Source organism: Capsicum annuum, chromosome 1 (assembly GCF_002878395.1).
Source record: "Capsicum annuum cultivar UCD-10X-F1 chromosome 1, UCD10Xv1.1, whole genome shotgun sequence".
In the NCBI taxonomy this organism is placed as follows: Eukaryota; Viridiplantae; Streptophyta; class Magnoliopsida; order Solanales; family Solanaceae; genus Capsicum; species Capsicum annuum.
In genome coordinates, this window is record NC_061111.1 from 182,800,642 (window position 1) to 182,807,761 (window position 7,120).

Consider the following 7,120-nt stretch of genomic DNA (forward strand, 5'->3'; position numbering starts at 1 on the left):
GAGAATCAACTATTTAACCTTTATTCTCCTTCTGTGATAGCTAAAATATTGTAGTTTAGGCATTAGGAAATAAGGAAAAGACTAAGCTACACCTGAAAATCATTTTAAAAGCTACTGAAATGCATACCATGAGTCACTATATGACTCGTAATATGACTTATGACTCATACATGGACTCGTAGTTCCTCACCCTTTGGTTGATTGATTCTAAGGGTACGGGTCAACAATACAACCCACACATTAGTTTCATGAGTCGTTTATTGACTCGTGGTTCCTAGATCCTAGTTTTATCTTGGGGGAATGATTATATTCTATGATTCTTGAGATCTACCTATGAGTCGTGGTGTGGACTTGTGATCCTTGAGAGAAAATACATATCTCTATAGTTCTCATTAGTATGAGTCATTGCACAACTCATACATTCACTCCACGACTTGTACAATGAATCATAGTGACTGGAACCTTGATAAAATTTTGGTCAGCTTACCATGAGTCGTCCCATGACTCGTAGTCTCACTATACAACTCGTATAGTGAGTCATATTATTTAAAAATTTTAATTTTCAACTGATTGTCTAATCTAAGTTTGAGTTTAAACATAAAAAAATTTTGGAGTGTTACAGTGAGTATACATGATTAGGGTGAATACAGGTCTTAATATATGTCAGTAATGTGTATAACAATTCAATAATGCAATATGTGAATCAGTCTTCCCAAATCACAATCAATCATTAATACAAGCCCTCACACAGTATCACAATAATACACCATTCCTTTTACTGTCATAACAAGAAAAGCCCCCACACGGACACTACAATAACTAAACTATCTCTTTTCTATCATAAATTATTAATTCACCCAACTCATAAAATACTTTACAAGATAAATTTCCATCCAAGCAAAGTCTGAAAAAAATTAAGTCAAAACCTATTTCGAATCTAACCCAAGTCTCAAGAAAATCACAAACTAGTCTTCTCTTTTTGAACGAGCTTAGCGTGTTCCCAATTTATCAAATGCACTCTACATATAAACACGAGTTCAACAATGCACATATTGCTAAGTTATAATTTGGGCCCAAAATGTCAATCAAAATACACTCCCTCAAAAATAAATGATAAAATTAAAATTTTATTCAATAATTAATTTACTCATAACTTAAAGGAGTTCAGATCTAAAATCTCATCAAAAATAGTGTTGAAATCGATCTTGAAATCATCAAAATAGCATACTTTAACTTTACCGAAAAAATCTCAGAATTTTAAGTTGAAAAAATAAGATTTTAGGATGAAATTGTGAAATAATCATTGGGACATATTCAATTTAGCATAAAAAGCTTACCCATAGGTTAACTTGAATATGAAGTTTGATAAAAAAAAAATAAGATTAATTTTTAGACTCGAAATCATTAACCTTGATTTAACCCCAAAATTGAGGTAAAATAGTGAGGTAAATAAAAATCTACGGTTGGAAAACTTACTTCTTTTCAAGAAAGAAAATGCATAAAAAATCGCTCAAAATGAAGCTCTAGAGGTCCAACAATAGAGGAAAGAAAATGACAAAAAATGATAAGACAATTAGTATTGTAGCACGATTAGAGCTATAACGCTCAATTGGCGCAATCGCGCTGAAGGCGCCCAACCTCTTCAATAATATCGCGCTACACTGCCGCGATAGTGCTTCAAGCATCCGAGTCCTCCAGTGCCATCACACTACCCTAACACTGTTACCACTGAACAAATATTATCTTTTAGTGTAATCATGTTACCTTAGCTTGATCACGCTTGCACTAGAAATTTTAAACAAAAATACAGTTAATTTCTAAACTTATTTTTAACACCCAAAACCACATTAGATATAAATCAATAATGCAAATCAATCATAAAAATATTTCAGACTAAATCAGATCATATGATTAACTGATGGAGGCCGTTTTCAATGATTGTTGACCGAAGTCAACTATAGACTAAACTTTCAACATTTCGTCTAAGCTCTCAAAATCACATTGAAAATCTCGAGTCTCAAACAAAAAATTTTTTTGAAGCTAATGAAACTGAAGGAATTCTCATACGACGTTCAAATCTCTAAATGTTGACCAAAGTTAACCCTATTAACTTCAAAATCTTCTAAAACCAACAACTTGTAATAAACCCAACCAAATGCCTGAAGAGTTGAGTTACCCACTCTCATAACTCATAAATACTATGAAGCAACTACAAAAAGGACTAAAATTATCAAAACACCAAAAATTCTAAAAATCACTGTGAAGATTGTTACACAGTCAAAGCATCGCAAGTGTGGTTGCAGTGTGGTTGCACCAGCACCAGCAAACCAACAACAATTACAACCAACAAAATAACTCAAAATCAACCCTCGAAACTAACTCAAAATTTTGTGAACACAAATTAATTATGCTAGTAGATTAAAAATGATATTTCAGACTCAATAAATCATCAAAATACCAAAGCGAGACCGTCTTCAATGATTGTTGACCGAAGTCAATCCTATGCCTTAACCTCTCAATTTTTCAATCAACTACTTGAATTTCATGTGAACGTCTTAGGAACCGAACCAAAAGTCTCACTTACTCAAAAGTGAAATTTCAAATTTATCAGAACTAAGAGATTTCTCATATGACCTCGATAACACCAAATGTTGACCAAAGCTAATCATACCAACTCCAAAATCTTTTAAAATAAAAAAAAACTCAGATAATACGAACCACTTCGAAAATCATGGCAGCCACACCGCAGATCATAAAATCATAAAACAACTACAAAGAGGAATAAAATGATCAAAATACAAACAAAATTAAAAACATACAATGAAGATTGTAACATATAGTTTAAGGACGATATTTAGTCATTATAAATTTTTTATTAATGCCTTAGATTACCCCATCGCCTCTAAGTAAGCATTAGTAAATACTTTACTTTTTCATTTGTCAACTAGGTATGTTGTTCTTGTTGTTTAAATCGAAAGTTTTAACCTTTATAAGTTATGATTTAATGATAGTTATGAGTTAATATCTTGTTTTTTCAAACCACATTTTGTTGGTTTAATACTTAAATTATGGATCGCTGTTATTCTTAAGCTATAACATTTTCTATCTAAAATTCTTGTGCAATGTCAAATGATTGAGATAGCGGCCTCACTCCCTTTTATAATGTGTGGAAACTAAATATAACTACTCTTTTCAGTAGTAATTTTGAATTAATACATGCACTTTTTAATTTAATTTTTAGCTCTCTCCCACTATAAAAAGAGTGAAATCATTTTTCATTCATTTGATACTAAAAGAGGTTTTAGATATGATAGTTGAGGGGATAATAACACCTTTTACTTTAAAAGTATTAAACTAACAAAAAAAATAAAAAATTTAGAGGAGTCTATTAACTTTAAAAATAACATCAATTTTAATCAGGCATATGACCATAGCTTTTAAATATTTTTTATTTATTTGAAATATTAAAGTTGAAATTGTAGTACATGATTATATTTTTGGTAACTAAAAATTACACAAATACACAACTTATATTTTCAATATTATAAAAAATTCCAACTCCCTAAACATATTACAAAAATTCCAACATATACGCAAAATGCTATGTATATGTCGGTTATGTTATGTATATTAATAGGGAGAGAAAGTAAAATAATTTAAAAAGTGGGAGAGAGTATAATTACTTCTAAAATGTTGATATTTATGTTATTATACTTTTTGTAAAAGTATTTGGAATAATATGCACCCATAAATGTACTTTAATATAATTTCAAAAGTGAAAATAAGTTGTTTTTCAAATTTGAAATCCAACTCTAAATTAAATTTGAATTTTTCATCGTCAAATATTATTTGTCATATAACATAAAAAATTATTTTTTAAAAAAATAAATAATTTTATGATCAAACTATTTAAGTATGAAACTTGTAAAACATGATTATTTAAGGAGTCCTATGTGTAAGATAAGGTGTAATATCTTATGATTATACAACAACAACAAACCCAGTATATTCCCACATCGTAGGGTCTGGGGAAGGTAGAGTGTACGCAATCCATACCACTACCTCTAAAGAAGTAGAGAGACTTTTTCCGATAGAACCCCAGCTTAAGACAAAGTACAGTATATATATATATATATATAAATGCATGAAACATGATAAAATAACATAGATATGACATCCACAAAAAATATTGAACACTGCCAAACAAGAAGGACACCAAAAGCCCTCCTACCTACTACCTACGACTCAACCACACACCCTAGGTAATATCTTATGATTATATTTAACACAAAATTAATACTCTACCATGTTTGATAGATGCTATAAATCTTTTTTCAGATTTAATTTTGTATATCCTACCTTATTCATTTAGTTTGAGAGTATTTTATCCTATTTCTTAAATAACATAAATTAATCCAAATTTATAATCTCATATTATAATCCCAAAATAATTTAATCACCTACCACAATAACGTAACATTTTTTTTTAGTCGTTTAACTCAAATTTTACTTTACTATGACGTACGCACACTTCACCATCCTTCGTTAAACAGGCCTTTGCTTCCTTGTTTGCCACCTCTTCTGTTTTTCCCCTTCACCTCTTCATCGGCGACGTTACTTCTCTTATCAATGCCGACTTCTTCAAGGGATTTCTAGGGTTTCAATGACTCGCATTGCCATTTTCTCCCCCATTTCTTCCCTCTTCACCTTTTTCGAACTGAATTTCAGCTTTCTCTCCCCAAATTTCGTCCACATTTTGCTAAATTCCCTTTGTTTACCCACCGAGTCGTCGTATCGAAATTCTAAGTGATCATCTACGGTGAAATCTGGTAATGTCGCTATGTTATCCGTTTCTTCACTTAATTTTTATTTTTACAGATTTAAAATTGATTTTAGCTTTTTCAAAAGAAAAGAGCAGTGAGATATTTTTAATTCTATTATATTATCTTTTTCAAAAGAAGATCTATTTCTTTTTTGATAACCATGGTGTCCCAGCTAGCTTACACGCACCTGACTAATTCTACGGGACAACTGCACCGCCCACCATCAATAGGTGTCAGCTAACTCTGTCTTAATTCTGTTATATTATAGGTTTTATAATGATCCAATTGAAGCGTAACTCATCAATTGTTTCGTCAATTCCACAATTTACTGTGTATATCTCTTGTTGATAATTTGTATAGAAACTTGGATAAATAAGTACTATATAATTTGGTATTTTTGAGGTTTATCTATCTAAGAAATTATAGTAAAATTGTTTGAAGATGTTACGTAAAAACTGAACTTTTCCACTGTTTGTCCAATTAAAGTTTACTTTCGTAGTGGCATTGTGCCATACCAACACTGCAGTTCATGATCAATGTACTTGACATACCAGTTTTCTGGGTGCCCACTCATAGATTTTTATTTAGTTTTTTCATTCACATAGTGCTACATATAAGGACATGCATTTTTGGTTCCTTTATGAAATGTGACCTTTTGCATTCTTTATTTGTTGTTGGATGAGTGAAACATTTTTTCATGGGTACTCGTGGCATTTTATTGGATAGATTTTGATAATTCAAGTTGTAGTTTTACCTGAAAGTAACTTCTCCAGAGTATTACTTGGGTTAGGTTCCCATAGGTTGACAACCAATCTAAGCATGGTCTAACAATGATGAATACTTCTAATGCGCACAGAGGGGAATGGAGATAGTTTATATAACCAACTCCAATTAACTTGGGATTGATGAAAAGTAACTGATGATTGAACGCGGGAGGCTTCCTCAATTTTATACCACTTAAAGTCTTAAACTTTACTTTTATGGTTGCTACTCTCATCAAAGTTTTTTCTCCCACAAACAGATACCCTATAACATGTTCTTTTAATGAATTTGTCAAAGAGCTTACATCTCCTTTACAAATGGGTACAACGACCTAGCGTGTCTAGAGTTTGAGGTTACTTAACATTCTAAGAAAATTTGATACAGGTCGTAATCAGAAGTTTGCTTGTTACTGACCTTCCACATTTCATGCCTTCTTTTTGTTACCTATTTCCTTTGTGTTTTGCATTTTCCTGTTGCTATAAATTTGAAGGCTAGCATTCTTTACAGTGTGCAGGTTGTTAGTCTGTCTTAGTTATCCATGCTAATGAAGGACCAACTTTTGTTCATGTTAAGTAGAGAGATACCCTGATACCCATGAAGGCGATTTGAGGCTTATGATCTTTTAGCTAGTAAGCGTCCTCAAGTTCAGACACCCAAGATGTGAACTTGCCAATAAATCCGGCTGAGAAACATATAGGTTCAAATCCCAGTAGAGACAAGCACTAGAGACAAGCACTAGGTGATTTCTTTCCATATATCCTATTTTTGGTGTAACTATGGACAGAGTTACCTAGTAACCATTGTTGGTGGAGGTGACAGTTATCCCATGGAATTATTCAAGGTGCCGGAAAGCCGACCCATACATTACAATTACAAAAACAACAACATACCCAGTTAATCCCATAAGTGGAGTCTCATAAGTGGAGTCTGGGGAAGGTAGTACATACACAAACCTTACCCCTACCTTGTGAGGTAGAGAACCTGTTTGCAATAGCCCCTCGGCTCAAGTCTAAACATTACAAAGTAGTACGAGAAAAGGAAAACAATCAGACATAAAAAAGACACTTCTAAAAAAAAAAAAATTTCTTCTCAAAAAAATGAGAAGCAGCCAAGACAATGATAAAGAAAGCATGACAAAACATACTACTCCCTTCGTCCCATTTTATGTGGCATACTTTGACCGGGCACGGAGTTTAAGAAATAAGAAAAGACTTGGTGATGTTTACCAAATTGTCCCTTATTGTAAAATGTACTACTACTATAGTTAATTAAGTGGGACCAAAACCAATAAGGGTAAAAGTGGAATTGTGTATTTAAATAGTTACCAAATAAGGAAATGTGACATTCTTTTTGGGACGGATCAAAAAGGAAATGGCGACACATAAAATGGGAGAGGGGGTATAAGATGACAATCACTACAACAAATGATATGATAATTGAAGTGCAGGAAACATCAAATAGTCGCATACATGGAATAACTGGAACTCTCAAAGTAATACTACGACTACTAGTATGAAGTAATAAATGAGACAACT

The 7,120-nt window shown here is 32.2% G+C and overlaps 1 protein-coding gene across 4 annotated transcripts in view; it reads left to right on the plus strand.

Annotated features, from left to right (window-relative positions):
- The first annotated feature begins 4,510 nt into the window (after positions 1 to 4,510).
- Positions 4,511 to 7,120, plus strand: part of LOC107842421 — a 31,506-nt gene continuing 28,896 nt past the window's right edge. Inside the window, exons 1-2 of one of the 4 annotated variants that reach the window (XM_016686269.2) lie at positions 4,519 to 4,829; positions 4,996 to 5,053. The gene's annotated coding sequence lies outside the window, so the exon portion shown is untranslated. Of the gene's footprint in view, positions 4,830 to 4,995; positions 5,054 to 7,120 lie in introns of all 4 variants that reach the window. The other 3 variants (XM_016686289.2, XM_016686261.2, XM_016686282.2) reach the window with 3 other exon arrangements.